This window comes from Megalobrama amblycephala, linkage group LG11 (genome assembly GCF_018812025.1).
Source record: "Megalobrama amblycephala isolate DHTTF-2021 linkage group LG11, ASM1881202v1, whole genome shotgun sequence".
Taxonomy (NCBI): Eukaryota; Metazoa; Chordata; class Actinopteri; order Cypriniformes; family Xenocyprididae; genus Megalobrama; species Megalobrama amblycephala.
In genome coordinates, this window is record NC_063054.1 from 22,529,850 (window position 1) to 22,550,269 (window position 20,420).

Consider the following 20,420-nt stretch of genomic DNA (forward strand, 5'->3'; position numbering starts at 1 on the left):
AAGATTGGAGTCAAGCAAGGCCTGCCAGAATAATTTCCAGTCGTTCTAACAGGGGATTCGCTTTGATTTTAATATTTATCTGGAGGTGTATTCCTACTGAGAAGAAAAGGATCAGTTACATTAGCATCCTTACAACACCACCAGGTAACTTCATGGAGGCCTACTGAAAAACAATACATTTCATCCTTTTTTTTTCTCTGAAGAATGAAAAACTGTCATTTTATGTATTAATCTGTTCAGCATATTTAAAAGTACAGGTCTATGTTTGGGTTCAACTTCCATTTTCTCAAAAAACATGTTTTTCTTTTCCTGTCACTCAGTATTAGTCAACACTGTCATGTATATTTATTCATATGATATGGAAATGGGGGGAAAATTATTATAAATATTGACAAGATTATTAAATATATCTAGAATTCATTTCAATCAAGGAATGAATTTCCAAAATGATTTTCAGATCTATTTATTTGTCACCACATACATGTAATCTTTCAACATTGACAAGATAATATTTTGCACATCACACATATATTAAATGTTAAAGTGATGGCAGTTATCTAAAAATCACAAACAGTTTCTATACAACTTATATGACAGAGTAGATATGTCATGATTGTTACACAGAAAATAAAAAGCACAATTGCTTGAAATTACATTAGAAATCTAAAACTCACCTGAGCCTGTGCGATCAGGATGAAGGCTGACTTTAATATTATCAGATTTAATACATATCTAATGGCACAATGTATGGCATAGCTGTGAAACCTAGCAAAAGAGGCAAATTTTTTTTTTATTAACCTTCCTTCTGTCAGGACATAGTACTATCTTTTTTTGACAGCAACATTATTGTGAACATCTCTCATTGTGAATCAGTGGTTGGCTAACAGCCCTTATCTGATAGTTGTTCAAAATACAGACCTATTAATTATTAAAAGGTGTGGGAATCTATTGTGACTGATGCTTAATTTGACATAAAGTGGCTTTACATTACCAGTAGTGTCAGTAATGAGGTTCTTCTCTATCCTAGGTTCCATAGTTTGATCAAGACCTCACAACTGGCTTGTTTGAAAATAATCATAATTTTATAGGTAAGTGACCACATCCCAGTCTCAGTTGAGTTATTGTTGATTTGTACTGTTTATCTGGGGATTGTTTTTATACAGGTGTTTGTATAATTGTGGAAATTGTTATCCCTTGCGCTAACACATCTTAAAAATCCATTGTGATCCCTACCTATGTAAGTGTATTTGCACAGTAATGTGTTATCAAACCGATCAACAAATCACATTTGAGCAACCTGATCACATGCCCTTGGTGAGCTAAATATAAGCCCAGAATTTCAACCATCATTTCATGACAGCTGAAAATGATCCCTATTCATCACTGGAAAGAAACACTGCTGGAAAAACATAAACAACATTCGTTCATATGCAAACAAGGTTACTGAGATGAAGTAACCTTTCCAGCGGTGCGCTGTCCTCTCTGGGGAACTGGTGACATCATTTCCACTGTGGGTTCCATGGAGTGAGTAATGGTGCAGGTCTTTCTCTTTCATTTAATGTAGATAGTACTGGCAGGAAGTGGAAGAGACCGGGGCTAGCTGTCAAACGTTTCAGCCTGGTGAATATTTCTCAGGGTATGTTTATTATTCAATTTCTGTACAGGCACATACTATAAAAGAAATTCCATTGCTATTGCCCAACAGGCCTGGCTCCACAGGGGGCCAGGGTTGGCCTGTCCCACCCAATCAGGAGCTTGGCCACCCTGGCCCCACGCCAAACCATTCAGCTCCAGATTTTGAGAGAGGCTGCTCACTGCAGAGCTATGAAGTCCAGCTCCTCCTCTCCAGATGTAATTTGGGCATAATTGGTTTAGAGATAAGGTCCAACAACACCCTAACCCTGCCGATAACTCTATCCCTCCACCCATTAGATCGACCAAGGTGGAGCTGGACTAGGGGTTGTGTTGGGAGAAAATCTGATGTGTGTCAGATCCATGTATTTGGTCTTAAAGTGACAGTAGCTTAATATGCCAGCTGCTGTCTTGTGTCATATAATGTTAATTAAAGAACAAAATTGGATTAATATTAAATTTATACATTATAGTAATTCGTACCTGAATACTGTTCGACCTACCAGAAAGTTTATTAGATTTTTATTACTGACTCTTACTTGTCTTTATTTAACATTATTTATTAAAAAACTATGTATGTATGTATTTATGTATTTATTTATTTTTTGTGGTGGGGACAGTGAAAATTTTGGCAGGGCAAATAACCAGTAAATCCCTTAGCATTACTCCTCAAAAGCTCAAAGCTGGAGCCAGGCCTGTTAAAATGTGTGAGCAACAAGCTCATTGGCTGCAGAAGTGACATGGACCAACCAGCTTGTACCAAGTAGTTAATGCTGTAATTATCATCAGTTTGTGTTGAGACTCATCAGCCTGCACCCTCTAGAGTTTCATGACAGAATGTGTTTATGAAACGCACAACGATTAAATAAACAGCATAAAAAAGTTATTTAAAATGAAATTGGAGCTTTGACTCAAAACCTTATATTTTCTCAGATATATATTATAGTTTTATTAATATTTTGAATTAGATTTATTTTTACATTTTTATTTTAATAATTATATGTTAATTTCAGCTTATTTTTTTAGTAATTTCCTTATGTGCTTTTGTAATTTATTACTTTTTTGTTTTAAATATTGCTATTTAGGTTTAATTTATTTTTATTTCAGTTTTACTAGATTACTAGTTGCCTGTGCTGTATAAAATGTTTGTGAATTTTGGGGCGGAGCTATCAAGATAGGGGTGTTGGGTAGGGGCATGTTTGTTTCGGTGATTTCAAATATCAACAGCGTTTCTCAGAAATCACTTACTGCACCTTTAATTTTTCTCATGGACTTTTTTTTTTTTAGAAGAATACTGAATCAATAAAGAAGTACACCTCATAAATATCCGAAATAGACTTTTCAGTACATTATAATGAATGCGATCAGTTCTCTTAAACATAATGGCATTATGATGATGCAGTGATAGTAATTAAGCTGAGCAGATATATTGAATTGTGGCCACACAGGTACCATTCATGTCCCCATGTAATAATTAGGCTTAATGATAAAACCAAATAGCTCATTAGAATGCTCTTCATGTTCTTCTGAGACAAAGTACAAGGGTAGGCATATGGTGTGGGATCTGGCTCTGAACAGATGATATTTGCTTACCTTGTGTTGCTAGGTTGTCTTCATCCAGAATGCCCTAAGACACACAACATTGCCCTCGTCTGCTTGTTATTTTGTAAGGCGTGGGAACAGACATCATTCTGTCTAACAAGAACCTTAGTGAGAGTTCATCTGCACACTTTGGCATCAACACAGCCACAATTGGCAACTATTTTAAGCTTTATTTAGTGCTATACTAACTCTATAAGGTGGTTTCTTTGAAGGACTAATAGAAAGAAGTGAAAAGCAGTCTCATTTACTTTGTTGTTCTCCCACATGGTGGCACTAGCGCTCTATCACGTTCGCATCAGCACGAAGCGCTCCATTACCTTCACTATGATGAAGTGTAGAAGCAGCCACAGAACACATCGTAGGTACATATGCATTGCTGCGATACAATTAGAATAAATTCATTAATTTCCTTATGCCGGTATCAGCACTCTGTTGAAGTGGAAATAATCTTTTGCCGTTTTTAAGTTGATTGATTGCGTAATGTTTCTGCAGCTGACAAACATTTGTCTTTCGTTTATGGCTTTTTAGATGCCGCAAGCTCTTAAGCTTGGCATTATGAATATCCATGTCCCAAATAAGACAAACAATGTTTAATTGGAGTAGGAAGAGTGTGTATGCGTGTGGGGTAGGGGTGCGAGAAAAGGCTGTTCTTTGTAAATATTCATGCAGATCATTTTGTGTAAGTAGAACAATCCCCTCTGCTGCAGCTAGACAAGCAAAACAGAGAGAGCATCAGGGGACTGTGTGCAGTCATTTTGTTAAAGAATTTTAACTCTATCTAAATGCTCCATTCATTTGCTCTGGATTTATGTGACACTTAAAATAAATCAGCTGAAGAATAAACCCAACAAGCTGATTAGTACTAGTCTACTGCTGCTGTAACAGTGAGCAGCCACATAAAAGAGCCCCGTGAACAATTGCTACACTCACTGAGTGCTGTTGCTGCATTTAATATACAGCATAAGCCTAGAGCAAATTAAATGCACTGTAAAATGCAGTGTAGATTGACATGCATAGGGCTTTTTACCAGAAATGTACAATATATACAAATATTCAACACCATTTGTTGGTGAATGTTATTTTTTTATTTTTAAATATTACTTTGTGAGGGTGTTTTACCAGTAAAGATAGTTATAAATGAAGGCACAGCAAAATTAACCATTGTGCCATCTCCGAGTGAATGATTCAGTGATTGAAATCGCATTCGAGGGGGTGACTGGAATTACCACTGACATAATTCCACTTTGGCTGTCGGGTAGAAGTATGCTGTGGCTCGGCTGCACATCACGGCCGCAAAGGGGATGCTCACGAGAACTTTTCTGAAACCTGAAATGACAAATGGGATACTCTATGGTCTTGTGGACTCAACAGACATGTGCACGTGGTGGTCATTGTCAGTAATGTGAGTTATGTAATCAGATTACTTTTTCAAGTAACTAGTAAAGTAATGCATTACTTTTAAATGTACTTTTTCAAATAAGTAACGCAAGTTACTTTGTTTTCCTGTGTATTGACTGACAGCTCTCCTGTCCCCATGTTTGAGAGGAATCGTAAGTACAGAGGCGTTGTGTGCGCTGTGTGAACATGATGGGTATTGTAGTTCTAGACTAAATGAGAGCATTTACTCATCTCACTTACACAAAAACAGATTCAGTATTCCACAGAATGAATAAAAGCAGTGAAATGCAAACACAAACATGCAATAATTAATTATGTTAAATTACACAAATATATACACACAATTTTAAATTACACAAATATACTTTATGTATTTAATCTCACTTTATTAAGTCTTTGCTGCTGACCTTCAATGATCCAGTTCAACCATAGGGCCCTATTTTAACGATCTAAGCGCATGGACTAAAGCGCACGGCTCAAGTGCACTTAGGCCGTATCCGAATCCACTTTTGCTAGTTTAATGACGGGAAAAATGGTCGACGCACCCGGCGCGTGGTCTAAAAGGGTTGTCCCTGTTCTCTTAATGAGTAATGGGTATGTTTTGAGCATTCCACCAAAGCATTTTTATCTTTATGCACACAATAATAATCTTTTACATGGCAATCCTTTTATTTTTTATATTTTGCATGTTTGTGTGCTGCTGCGTGTCCCTGTGTGTATAATAAGCAGAGTGTACGCGTGTTGTGCAGCTGCATATAGGTGCATATTACTGACGCACTCTTTAAATAACAAAACAAATATTGCACCTTAGACTTTAGACCAAGTTTCAGTTGGTCAATGGCGCAGTCTATTTCAGTTGCCTCAAAATAGCAACGTGTCAACAATACGCACCTCGTTTTCAGACCAGCATGCCCATGGGTGCATAAATGGACACAAATGCATTTGCTATTTAAACAACCTGGCGCAGGATGTGAAAATGATAACTGTGTCAAGCTGAAACAAGCAAAAAACACTAGCGTCACACCTGACGCTACATTGCGGCAGGTGTTTTTTTTTTTTTTTTTTATCAAAAAAAGTGAAAAGTAATATAACACAAAAGTATATAACGCATTACTTTCCATAAAAAGTAACTAAGTAATGCAATTAGTTACTTTTTTTACAGAGTAAGACATTACTTTTAAAAGTAACTTTCTTCATCACTGGTCATTGTAAGTCCACAAGACCACAAGTGCACATGCAGTGTGCCATTTGATACCGGGCCTTACTATCCTTATTTACTATCTGCAAATAAGAGCTTGCAGAGCTTGAGATGTTCCCCTCTCTGGACGTAATAGGTGGAGCTTGAAGGTTCAGCCACACCCTATAACACTATTCCTAAACATAACTATGTCAAGCTCCAGCCGTTACGTCCAGAGAGGAGGAGCTGGACGTCATCAGTGCTTTTGAACAAATCATTTGAATGATTCAACGACTCATTCATAAAGAAGAACTTTTTAAATTCTTGAATGAATCTGTGTATACAAATGTATTGGTTGACTAAATTATCCAATTTCTCACTCATAAAAGCAGTTAGTTGATGAATTCATGAATGAATCAGTGCTTTTGAATTAATCGTTTCAATGAATTTATTTAATGACTCATTCATATAGAATCATTTTTTTTCCATTCCTGAATGAATCAGTGTTTATAAACGTATCGGCTGAGTGAATGTTTCAATTTCTCACCAAGTTTTTTTTCCCCCTGAATAAATAAGTGCTTTTAAACAATCAGTTGTATAAATGATTCAAATGGCTCACTCATAAAGACAGTCAGAGCATATATACTCTTGTAGGAAGTTATAGATTTTCGAAACTTTTTTTCATTTTATGAAAGAACATATTTAACACTGCGAGCTGAACGATGATATATCACATAATACATGATCTTGCTGCTTCACACTAAACTTTGTTATTTGAATGCTCATAACAGCATTTGAATAAATGGCTTGTTCTCTCTTCGTAAAGCATAATTTGAGCTCAGCCGTCCCTGCAGGGTGTTGGGTGACAGAGTTACTGCAGCTGCTCTCAGCTGGAGCCTGGCTGCACAGCCAAAGAGACCAACTGCTGAGCATGGGGACCAGCTGAGACTGACCTTTCCGAATTGTTCCACCCGAGCTGGGGGACATTGCGCTTGATAAGTAGTGCCAAGCGAGAAGAGGGGTCACCAGGGGCCGAGACTGTACTGCAACGCACCAATGTTTTGCTTAGACCACACAGATCCCAACGATAAGACCTCTATTGTCTCTATGCGGTGATAATTTGTCAGTCAAAGTTAAAAGAGGATGGAAACAAGCACGGTGAATGACCTTTTCTGTCTGTTGCGGCTGCTGCATCTCCACTTTAGAGCTAGGCCTTTCCATCAAAGGCGTCAGACATTATTAATCTTTAAAAGATTCATATAAGTAGATGAGAGCATTATCCTCAAGTGCCCTGGTTTATGACTATCTGTAACCTTTTAATCAGAAAAAATGGAGCGAGTACCTCTTCTAATCTGATGCAATGTTGTCATGTAAATTTCACAGAAGAAACATTATTAAGCGCAAACATTTTCTCTCAGGAAATAAGTGATGTAAAATTTGCTAAAGTGTAATTACATTTATCTTCAAAAACAACCTACCTTACAAACTTAATCAACCCTTAAATGGAGAATTTTCATTGAAATTTATAGCCAAAAGCAAAACATTTGCATCCGAAACCAAGGTATAAGTCTTGCAACTGTATCTCATAATGATGCAATGGAAAAGTACAAAAATAAACAAAAAAATAATAACAGTGATCTCATGAGAGCTTGAATATAGAGGAATGCTGCGCACCAAAGGAATGGTATTTGTCTGGTAATGAGCTCTAGGGTCCAGAGCTTTACCATTATCAGCAGTGGTACAGAAAGAGGCCTGCTGAATATCTTTGAGTCACGGTGTTCTGTTCTTTATGACACACTTTGCTTATTTTCTCTCTTAGTTTCACTCCATTTGTTATGCAGTGCCTACATCTTATTTCAAAGAGAATCAATCATTTTAAAAAGTGATTTATGCCATGTGGATGGTGTCCAGAGTAGTAGATTAGCTCTTTAAAGTGTTCTCCAAGGGATTCAGCCCAGTAAACACTCGCTTTTTTGGGACCCAGAGGTCAGGTATTTTCTTTTTTCAGGGTCACACCGTCTCTGAATAAATGATGCATTGTGATTGTAATACAAGGGTTGCAGTAGCTACGAATAAAGAGATTTGTTGCTGAGGCACTTACCTAACCTCTCTGATTTTGTGTGGCTCAGAATTTGCTGTGACACCTAGAATAATTAATTATAGGAATAGTTCAGCCAAAAATTAAAATTCTATCATCATGTACTCACCACTATGTCGTTCTACTATTATTTTCTTTCATCTGCAGAACAGGTTTCAGCTGTTTTTGTCCATACACTGAAAGTCAATGGGGTCCAAAAATGTCAAGCTCCAAAAAGGGCATAAAGGTAGCATAAAAGTAATCCATACATCTTCTGCGGTTTAATCAGTCTTCTGAAGCCTTATTGGTGGCCTTAATGGTGACATTAAGCCATGTGACACACAAGAACTGATAGAGTACAACAGTGGGGCTCTGGAAGTAAAAATCCTAATCAATTTCTCCATAGGGGAATTGATTTTAAACGTTAACTTATAAACCTTTAAACAAGGTTTTTAATCGATATATGCTTTAGTTGAAGCCAAAAAAGATGCATAAGAGCTCATTAATGCACATGAAGCACTGTGAGTGGCATAATGGAGTCTTCCTATGCTCTCATACTTAAATATTTGTATATATTTACATGTTTTGCAATAAATGTAAAATTTATTGTTTCTGTGTGTGTGTGTGTGTGTATGTGTGTGTGTGTGTATGTATATATATATATATATATATATATATATATATATATATATATATATATATATATATATATATATATATATATATATATATATATATATATATATATATATATATTATACAAACCCAATTCCAAAAAAGTTGGGACACTGTACAAATTGTGAATAAAAACAGAATGCAATGATGTGGAAGTTTCAAATTTCAATATTTTATTCAGAATACAACATTGACATATCAAATGTTTAAACTGAGAAAATGTATCATTTTAAGGGAAAAATAAGTTGATTTTAAATTTCATGGCATCAACACATCTCAAAAAAGTTGGGACAAGGCCATGTTTACCACTGTGTGGCATCCCCTCTTCTTTTTATAACAGTCTGCAAATGTCTGGGGACTGAGGAGACAAGTTGCTCAAGTTTAGGAATAGGAATGTCGTACCATTCTTGTCTAATACAGGCTTCTAGTTGCTCACCTGTCTTAGGTCTTCTTTGTCGCATCTTCCACTTTATGATGCGCCAAATGTTTTCTATGGGTGAAAGATCTGGACTGCAGGCTGGCCATTTCTGTACCCGGATCCTTCTTCTACGCAGCCATGATGTTGTAATTGATGCAGTATGTGGCATTGTCGTGTTGGAAAATGCAAGGTCTTCCCTGAAAGAGACGACATCTGGATGGGAGCATATGTTGTTCTAGAACTTGGATATACCTTTCAGCATTGATGGTGCCTTTCCAGATGTGTAAGCTGCCCATGCCACACGCATTCATGCAACCCCATACCATCAGAGATGCAGGCTTCTGAACTGAGCGCTGATAACAACTTGGGTTGTCCTTGTCCTCTTTAGTCCAGATGACATGGCATCCCAGTTTTCCAAAAAGAACTTCAAATTTTGATTCGTCTGACCACAGAACAGTTTTCCACTTTACCACAGTCCATTTTAAATGAGCCTTGGCCCAGAAAAAATGCCTGCGCTTCTGGATCATGTTTAGATATGGCTTCTTTTTTGACCTATAGAGTTTTAGCCAGCAATGGAACGGTGGATTGTGTTCACCGACAATGTTTTCTGGAAGTATTCCTGAGCCGATGTTGTGACTTCCATTACAGCAGCATTCCTGCGTGTGATGCAGTGCCGTCTAAGGGCCTGAAGATCACAGGCATCCAGTATGGTTTTCCGGCCTTGACCCTTACACACAGAGATTGTTCCAGATTCTCTGAATCTTTGGATGATATTATGCACTGTGGATGATGATAACTTCAAACTCTTTGCAATTTTTCTCTGAGAAACTTTCTGATATTGCTCCACTATTTTTTGCCGCAGCATTGGGGGAATTGGTGATCCTCTGCCTATCTTGGCTTCTGAGAGACACTGCCACTCTGAGAGGCTCTTTTTATACTCAATCATGTTGCCAATTGACATAATAAGTTGCAAATTGGTCCTCCAACTGTTCCTTAAATGTACATTTAACTTTTCCGGCCTCTTGTTGCTACCTGTCCCAACTTTTTTTGGAATGTGTAGCTCTCATGAAATCCAAAATGAGCCAATATTTGGCATGACATTTCAAAATGTCTCAATTTCAACATTTGATATGTTATCTATATTCAATTGTGAATAAAATATAAGTTTATGAGATTTGTAAATTATTGCATTCCTTTTTTATTCACAATTTGTACAGTGTCCCAACTTTTTTGGAATCGGGTTATTATATATATATAATATATTAAAAAAAGGGAGGAATTGCTGGTGTCCCAGGCTGCTTAGAACACACTGGAGTGGTAACTCAGCTCATCCGGGAAGCTAGGGATCATAAGGGAGACCTTACGGTACTGTGGTTAGACCTAGCCAATGCATATGGCTCTATCCCCCACAAGCTGGTCCAGACCACCTTGACCAAGCACCATGTGCCACATCACATTGCAGATCTGATCTTGGACTATTACAACCATTTCAGGATGCGAGTCTCTGCAGGAGGTGTGACATCAGATTGGCACAAACTGGAGGTGGGAATAATCACAGGCTGCACCATCTCAGTGATTCTATTTGCGGTGGCGATGAATATGATTGTCAAATCGGCTGAGCCTGAGTGTCGAGGGCCCCAAAGTAGAGGAGGGGTCCGCCAACCACCAATTAGAGCATTTATCGATGACTTGACAGTCACCACAGAGTCAGTGCCAGGAGGAAGATGGATACTCCAAGGACTGGAAAAGCTCATCCGGTGGGCACGGATGGAGTTCAAACCAACCAAGTCCCGTTCGCTAGTGCTGAAGAAAGGCAAGGTCACGGAGAAGTTCCATTTCAGCATCAAAGGGGCAAAGATACCATCACTGTCAGAACAGCCAGTGAAAAGCTTGGGCAAGGTTTTTGACAGCAGCCTCAGAGACTCCGCATCAGTCCAGTCAACCTGCCAGGAGCTGGGCAGCTGGTTAAGAGCAATAGACCGTTCTGGCCTCCCCGGCAAGTTTAAAGCATGGATTTACCAACATGGTGTCCTGCCAAGAATACTCTGGCCGCTACTTGTGTATGAGGTTCCCATTTCTACGGTGGAGACCTTGGAAAGAAAGGTCAGCAGCTGTCTCAGGAGATGGTTAGGGTTGCCCAGGAGCCTCAGCAACATTGCCCTCTATGGAAATACCACAATGCTCCGGTTGCCTCTGAAATCCCTGGAAGAGGAGTTTAAAGTGACTCGGGCACGCGAGGTGGTGATGTATAGAGACTCCAACGACCCAAAGGTGGCCCAGGCAGGAGTGCTGGTGAGGACAGGGAGAAAGTGGAGCGCCCAAGCCGCTGTGCTGGATGCACAGGCACGTCTGAGGCACAAAGAGCTTGTGGGAGTGGTGGCCCGAGGCAGAGCAGGCTTGGGGATGTTCCCAACACCTCCTCGACTTAAAGAATTGAAGGGGAAGGAGAAACGCAGTCGAATACAGGAAGAGGTCAGAGCTGCTGTGGAGGAAGGAAGGATGAGTAGAGCAGCTGGAATGGGGCAACAGGGGGCCTGGACAAGGTGGGAGCAGGCCATGGACCGCAAGGTCACCTGGACGGAGCTCTGGCAAAGCGAGCCACATCGCATAACCTTCCTGATTCGGGCAGTGTACGACGTCCTGCCTAGTCCAGCAAACCTCTGTACGTGGGGAAAAGCAGACACACCAACTTGCCAATTGTGCCCAGCTCGGGGAACACTGGAGCACATTCTGAGTTCCTGCCCAACAGCGCTCGGCCAGGGTCGGTACACTTGGCGTCACAACCAGGTGCTGAAATCTATTGCAGACACCATCAGCAAAGAGATCAGCAAAGGCGGCCGAGGGAGCAACACCAATTGCTCAATCGCATTTGTTAGGGCAGGAGAACAGCCACAAGCAGGGAGGAAGGCACCAGCAGGGATCCTGGCATCAGCCAAGGACTGGAAACTCTCTGTGGATTTGGAGAAGCAGCTGAAATTCCCCCAGCACATTGTGAGCACAACTATGAGGCCAGATATCATCCTAGTCTCAGAAAGCACCAAGAGCATAATCATCATGGAACTGACTGTGCCATGGGAGGACCACTTGGGAGAAGCCCATGAAAGAAAGATGACCAAATATGAACATCTGGTCACAGACTGTCGAGCACAGGGCTGGAAGGCGAGATGCATGCCTATCGAGGTTGGCTGCAGAGGATTTGTGGGGCGCTCCCTTTACAAAGCCTTTACTGCGCTGGGCATTACAGGAACAACAAGGAGCAGGGCCATTAAGAACATCACCGACGCAGCCGAGAAAGCCTCGAGATGGCTCTGGATCCGCAGAGGAGCACCATGGGGGCAAGCGAGTGCTACCTGAACACAAGTCGCGGTCTGATCAGCCGCGGCTGGGTCGCCTGGGCGAGGGTGTCTGATGTTGAAAGACCCGAAACATCCGAGGACCCCAGGTAACATCACTGATGATGTGTTCAGGTGCATCTGAAGATGTGTTTCAAGAACTATATATATATATATACACACCCTGATCAGGCATAACATTATGACCACTGACAGATGAAGTCAATAACACTGATTATCTCTTCATCACGGCACATGTTAGTGGGTGGGATATATTAGGCAGCAAGTGAACATTTTGTCCTCGAAGTTGATGTGTTATAAGCAGGAAAAATGGGCAAGCAAAAGGATTTGAGCGAGTTTGACAAGGGCCAAATTGTGATGGCTAGATGACTGGGTCAGAGCATCTCCAAAACTGCTGCTCTTGTGGGATGTTCCCGGTCTGCAGTGGTCAGTATCTATCAAAAGTGGTCCAAGGAAGAAACAGTGGTGAACCGGTGACAGGGTCATGGGCGGCCAAGGCTCATTGATGTACATGGGGAGCGAAGGCTGGCCCGTGTGGTCCGATCCAACAGATGTGATACTGTAGCTCAAATTGCTCAAGAAGTTAATGCTGGTTCTGATAGAAAGGTGTCAGAATATACAGTGCATCACAGTTTGTTGTGTATGGGGCTGCATAGCTGCAGACCAGTCAGGGTGCCCATGCTAGCTCCTGTCCACCGGCCAAAGCACAAACAGTAGGCACATGAGCATCAGAACTGGATCATGGAGCAATGGAAGAAGGTGGTCTGGTCTGATGAATCACGTTTTCTTTTTCATCACGTGGATGGCCAGGTGCGTGTACTTTGCTTACCTAGGGAACACATGGCACCAGGATGCACTGTGGGAAGAAGGCAAGCCGGTGGAGGCAGTGTGATGCTTTGGGCAATGTTCTGCTGGGAAACCTTGGGTCCTGCCATCCATGTGGATGTTACTTTGACACGTACCACCTACCTAAGCATTGTTGCAGACTATGTATATATATATATAACCACTGGAAACCACTGGAGTTGTGTGGATTACTTTACAATAAACTAAATTTAAGTCCTTTTTTGGATGCATTGACTTGCACTGAATGGACAAATCATCTTCTTCAGATCTACTATTGACTTGGATGATGAGTAAATGATGATGTCCCTTTTAATGCTGGTCACACACTAATGAATCCCACCCAAAACATCTTCGAAAAGTTTTTCAGGCTAGTTCAGGCTCCATATGTGCCTGTATGAAATTTATCAGTGTGAAGAAATGGAAGAAAAAAATTCAGGCACTAATGTGCCACTTTCTGCCTTTCTCTGTGACATTCTTACTCCCTCATTATGCTGTCCGTCAAACCCGGGCACATGGAGTCAGAGTGGCCTGAAATGCGTCCTTCTGCCAAGGCCTCAGATTTTGTGGTCACTGGCACTTTATTCAGGCATAGGTCCATTTCTGTGATGAGAAGAGAGCAGCATTCGTAATGAGGGTAAGAGCACTCACCGGAGAAAAGCTGCAATAAAAAGAAGAGAAGGAGAGGAGAGTTGTGTCTAGCTTCTCTGGATAAAGGAGAGTCTGTCGGGTAATGTCTGCATCTGCTGCAGAACCCCCGCTATGAAGGAAAGAGAGAGGGGAAGAGCTCTCTCATACTCTATAGGCTGTCTGCTGAACCAGACAGACAGGGATCAAGGACATTCTTGTTATTTGTGATTATTCCTCCTGCTATCTCTTCTCCTGCTTTCTGTAGAGGAATGGAGTGATAAAAATGGCAGACGACTCAAAGGAGATTTTGAGCCTTCTGTGGGGCAGGATATGGCTGAAGACATCAGCTTGGAGTGTAACAGCTCATTTCTCTTCAATGCCACTGGGTCAGGTGTGCAGGAAACTGGGGGATTTTGTGGGATTAGGGCCACCCTGTTAGCACTCAGTCTATACAGCTGACCACTGAATTTAACGTATTGGAGTTAAAGCTTGGCCCTTGGTGTGACCAATGGGAATCAGACTGTTTTCGGTCGATCAGGACAGAGTTTAAAGGTTGTTTCTAAGTTTGTCAGCTGGGACATGAAATAAAGGCTCTTCTGTCTATCTTTTTTGTTTTGTTTTTTAAATGTAATAATGAAGGTGTTTGTAACCTTTTTTATTCCAAGGACACCTTGAAGTAGAGCCGGTGGCATGAAAGATCCGCCTCACACGCAACTTTTTATTTAACTTTATTCTGTGCCAGATTACACTCTAAAAAAATGCTGGGTTGTTTCATCCCAAATTTGGGTTAAATTTTTAAATGAAATTTTTAACCCAAAGGTTGGTTTTGTTCATATTTGACCCAAATTTAGGTTGAAACAACCCAGCATTTTTTAGAGTGTAGAAATATCATTAAATATATTTAATTGTAAATGTATTCTTAAATGTGAAAATATACACTGTTCAAAAAAATTGTTTGTAAGAAATTATTAAAAGTTACAGTAAAACATTTATAATGTTACAAAAATTTTATTTGATTTAATTTATTAATCAAAAAAATACTGAGAATCTATCACGTAAATATTAAGCAGCACAATGTTTTTTTAACATTGTTAACAGTAACAAGAAATGTTTCTTGAGCACTAGGCCTAAATCATTATATAGAATGATTTCTGTAGGATCATGTGACACTGAAAACTGGAGTAATAGCTGCTGAAAGTTCAGCTTTGCCATCACTAAATTACACTTTAAAATATATTCAAATAGAAATCAGTTATTTTAAATAATACTATTTTACAATATTACTGTGTTTACTGTATTTTTGATCAAATAAAACATAAGCTTAAACATACTTTCAAAAACATTAATAAATCTTACCAAACCCAAACCTGTGAAAGATAATGTGATTAATGTAGATGACACATATATCACATATTCACATTATACTATGCTGCAGTCAAATGAGATATTTCCTTCTTTTTTGTGTGTGTTTTCAGTCAGCCTTCAGTTAGCAAACAGCTTAGCCTATTAGCTTAGCATAGCATTAACTTGTTACAAAATACTCTTCTAAGATACTCTTTTTATTAAAGGATTAGTCCACTTTCAAATAAAAAATTCCTGATAATTTACTTACCCCCATGTCATCCAAAATGTTCATGTCTTTCTTTCTTCAGTCGAAAAGAAATTAAGGTTTTTGATGAAAACATTCCAGGATTATTATTATGGACTCCAAAGGGTTGAAGGTCAAAATTAGTTTCAGTGCAGCTTCAAAGGGCTCTAAATGATACCAGACGAGGAATAAGGGTCTTATCTAGCAAAACGATCTGTCATTTTTAAAAAAAATTCAAATGTATATACTTTATAAACACAAATAATCGCCTTGCAAGTGCTTTTGCTTTCCGTATTCTTCAAAAAGCTTACGCTGTATGTCCTACGCCTTCCCTATTGTACTTATGGAACGAACGCGGCACCAGTTCCGTTTTTTCCGTAAGTAGAATAAGGAAGGCGTAGGCCATACAGCGTAAGCTTTTTGAAGAATACGGAAAGCAGAATGGTGGAAGCACTTGCAATGCGATCATTTGTGTTTATAAAGCATATACAGTTGTATTTTGATTGGAAAATGGCCGATCGTTTCGCTAGATAAGACCCTTATTCCTCGTCTGGTATCGTTTAAAGCCCTTTGAAGTTGCACTGAAACTGTAGTACGCGAACAAGTACGCGAATTGTTAATAATAATTATTGATTTGTATACTAGAGTCATATACCTGTTACACATAATTATTACAATGAAACATTTAGCTTTAGCTTAAGTTAACTTAATATTGTTGTTAATTATTCCGACAAAAATGCAGAATCACTATGGACCCCCTGTTGAAGACCCCTACCACAGTATAATGTAGGTGCATATATAGTGATTCATCATTTCCTCACATTTTTCGTCCACCATTTTGTGGAAAAGCTCGGTTTCCATTCAGAACTCCATCGTTGTGCCGAGAGACCGCTTACTGCTTGATTTTTTTTTTCCTCTCTGAAAAGCATTTCATTTCTTAAAATAATAGAGTCAATGCAGTGTGGAGATAGTTGGATCTGTGGAGTCTCACACCGGTGAAGGGGAATTGACTATTATTCAGTGTTTACCTGCATGGTTCCTGCCAGGGGAGAGATGGCAGCTGTTTGTTTTTTCTTCACCTCAGCACACCATGATGAACTGTGACAGCTGACATCTGAGCAGCCAGTCAAAGAAAGTGCCTGTAATGAGCAGCCTGCTTGCTTGAGAGACACATGCCATCATATCTCAAATAAAGTTATTCTCCTCCTGTCTCTTCCTCTCTCTATCACTCACTCACATGCTGCATTTTCTCGTCAGATGCCAGAGGCTAATGCTAGGGAAGCTTATCTTAGGCTAGTTTATTTGTTTGTTTGTAAACAGGTGCGTTTGGATTGCACCTAGATTAAAATGCACGCTCAGTTTGAGTATGAAAGTCAGTTAGCATGTTTGACACCAGATGCTAACAAAACCCTCGAAGGAGGGAGGCATGACACCGGATGCTTCTAGATGCAGGTGCACAGCACATGACCATATGTACGGGCATCTGTGGAATATACATAAACCCATCATCTGATGGAGAAAGCACACCTGATAGTGGCTACGTTTACATGGGCTCTTATAATGCGATTAAGCGTGTGTAAACAGAATTCTGTAATTATGTTAATTTGATTACGCTCATAATTAGAGTAACCATAATTGCAGTAAAATATGGAAAGTACTGCAGTTTAACCATAATTGCACTATACCGCCATGTACACTACTGTTTGGAATCGGCAAGATTTTTTTTTTTTTTTTTTCTTTGAAAAGTCTCTTATTTTTACAATGGCTGCATTTATTTGATCAGTCATAATAAAATACAGTAAAAGCAATAATACATATATTTTAAAATGCAACTTATTCCTGTGATGGGAAAGCTGAATTTTCAGAAAATCACTCGAATATGCTGATTTGGTGCTCAAAAAATGTTTCTTATTATTAATGTTGTAAACAGTTGTGTTTTGAGGATTCTTTAATGTTTTTGAGGATTCTATGTTGATTAGAAAGTTAAAAAGAGCAATTTATTTGAAAAATATATATATATATATATATATATATATATATATATATATATATATATATACAGTTGCAAGAAAAAGTATGTGAACCACTTGCAGAATCAGTGAAAATGTGAATAATTTTAACAAAATAAGAGAGATCATACAAAATGCTGGTTATTTTATTAATTTAGTTCTGTCCTGAGTAAGATATTTTACATAATAGATGTTTATATAGTCCACAAGAAAAAAAAAATAGCTGAATTTATTAAGTAGATGAATAGATGAATTTATTATTTTTCAGTACCTGAAAACCATACGTAAGTAAAAGTACAGATACCTTACAGTGAAAATGACTCCATTACAAGTTACATGTCACCAATTCCAATAGGACTTGAGTAAAAGTCTTAGGGCCAGATTTACTAAATGGGGCTCATTAGCGTGAGATCGCAATTCCAGAAATGTGCCGATGGGAGTGGCAAGTTTTGCACATGATCTACTGCTGACGTGCAAATTTAAGAACACAGACGCAGTCAAATCATCTACATAATGACCAACTCAATCTAATAAGAGCAGTGCAAATTAGCAAATAAGCAGAGCTGATGCTCATCAAGTGCGGGCCGACACAGGCGCAACTCGTTACATGTAATATACGGATAACATCTTCCTCTGGCATTCCAAAGAAATTAATACAAGTGGAAAATATTTTCTGTATTCTACCACACGCTCTCTTTTCTCTGCGGTGTCTCTTCCTAGCAGCAGTAATTGCAGCCATGTTGCAAAATAGGTTAAAGGGTTAGTTCACCCAAAAATGAAAATAATGTCATTTATTACTCACCTTCATGCCGTTCCACACCCGTAAGACCTTCGTTCAGCTTCGGAACACAAATTACGATATTTTTGTTGAAATCCGATGGCTCAGTGAGACCTCCATAGCCAGCAATGACATTTCCTCTCTCAAGATCCATTAATGTACTAAAAACATATTTAAATTAGTTCATGTGAGTACAGTGGTTCAATATTAATATTATAAAGCGACAAGAATATTTTTGGTGATTCAAAAAAAACTAAATAACGACTTATATAGTGATGGCTGATTTCAAAACACTGCTTCAGGAAGCTTCAGAGTGTAATGATTCTTCTGTGTCGGATCGCGTGTCAAACCGCCAAACTGCTGAAATCATGTGACTTTGGTGCTCCGAACCGTTGATTTGACACGCTGATTCATTATGCTCCGAAGCTTCCTGAAGCAGTTTTGAAATCGGCCATCACTATATAAGTCGTTATTTGCTTTTTTTTGGTGCACCAAAAATATTCTCATCACTTTATAATATTAATATTGAACCACTGTACTCACATGAACTATTTAAATATGTTTTTAGTACATTAATGGATCTTGAGAGAGGAAATGTCATTGCTCCCTATGCAGGCCTCATGGAGCCATCGGATTTCAACAAAAATATCTTAATTTGCATTCCAAAGATTAACGAAGGTCTTATGGGTGTGGAAAGGCATGAGGGTGAGTAATAAATGACAGAATTTTCATTTTTGGGTGAACTAACCCTTTAAGACATGCTTTTTTTGGGCATTAAATAATGCCGCAAATACCAGTAAATTGACTAGCGCAAACATTAGTAAATCACATTGCGTGATTCATTTAAATACTCTCCTCCCATAAATTTTGTGTCTGAAAGGGAAACTCCTACAAATGCATATGCAATAAGGTCAACCACAAAAACAACTAAGTCCACGCCTTTTCAGCGCTAATTTTTGCACTGCATGTCTTTGGCAAATCCCAACAGTAGTTTTTTAACACCAAAAGAGGGTTTTTACTCATACTGAATGTTGGCTCAAAGATGCACTAGTCCTCATACCAGTGAAAAAAAGAAACAGTTGATTTGTAAGGAGACCAATCTCATGTTTACTTTCTAAAGTCAAAATAAAACTGAACACCTCAATATTGCAATAAATCAAGGTCAACACAACAGCCTCTTAAACATCTACAAACACTCAAGTCTCAGTTAAGTACATAAATAGAATAATGTTAAGTAAAATTAAATAGTCAAAGACGTGCAATGAACATGCTGGTTTCAGCCTCATGTCCTCATCTCATATATGAAACATCTGCGATTCAGCAACTACCTGCTAATGCACTCACATTCACGTAAAGTAGACTTGTTTACAAGTTTGGGTGAGTAAGGGCAAAATGCACAAGATATAGTACCTTCATTGCCCTGTAGATGGCAATATCGCTTCTTTTGTAGCAGAAATAAACCGCTGCAGAAAAAGTTAGGTGCCATGCAAAATGTAACAAGTAATTGCATTACTCATTACAAATGTATTGGAATAAAAAGTACATATACTTATTAAAAAATAGTCATTTAGAGGGTAAAAGTTACTAATATTTTAAAACTACAAAGTTGACAAAAAGATACTTAAGTACAGAAACTAATTACATATACTCAAATTCTTAACACCACTGCTTTCAACCCAAACTGCTTGGTCAATGTGGCGAATCCACGGGAACTCATTGCAAAATCTTCACGGTGGGATGGTAAGAACAGAAAAAATGCTGACACAGAGGTTAACATCATATTTTGTTGGCTTGGGAAGTTTAAAAAAAATATATAAATAGAAGAATTTACCAAAGTGATGATACAAGCATTACAGATTTGCTTTGTTAAAGTGAATAAATTCACTTGTTAAAAGTTGAAGTACAGTCAATAGTTGCTACGCACATAAATGTTCAAAAACTACTCATGTAGAACCTTGTAATAGACTTTCAACTCCACCAAGCATAAACGCCTGGAGAGGTCTCCTCAGAAACAAGTTTGTAGTGACATGCAAAATTAATAAAGGAAATTGAGATTCATTTATACCTGCCAGCGCCAGCTTACGCATCAGCAAAACTGCCAAGCAGAGGTCAAAGAAAGGGAAAGCCGATGTGCGGGCAGCCCAAGCATAGTTCAGAACTGCTTATTTTTGTTCTTTACCCGGATGCATCGTTCCCTGTGCGTCCAGAGTAATATGAATTCCCCCTCCCCCCCATTTGCA

General features: G+C 38.9%; 1 long non-coding RNA gene across 2 annotated transcripts in view; it reads left to right on the forward strand.

Moving 5' to 3' along the window:
- Window positions 1-9: 9 nt before the first annotated feature.
- The window catches only part of LOC125278038, a 29,193-nt gene continuing 8,782 nt past the window's right edge, over window positions 10-20,420 (forward strand). Inside the window, exons 1-3 of one of the 2 annotated variants that reach the window (XR_007187035.1) lie at window positions 10-144; window positions 1,028-1,088; window positions 1,565-2,437. This is a non-coding gene — a long non-coding RNA (uncharacterized LOC125278038). Of the gene's footprint in view, window positions 145-1,027; window positions 1,089-1,564; window positions 2,438-20,420 lie in introns of those variants that run through there. The other variant, XR_007187036.1, reaches the window with a different exon arrangement.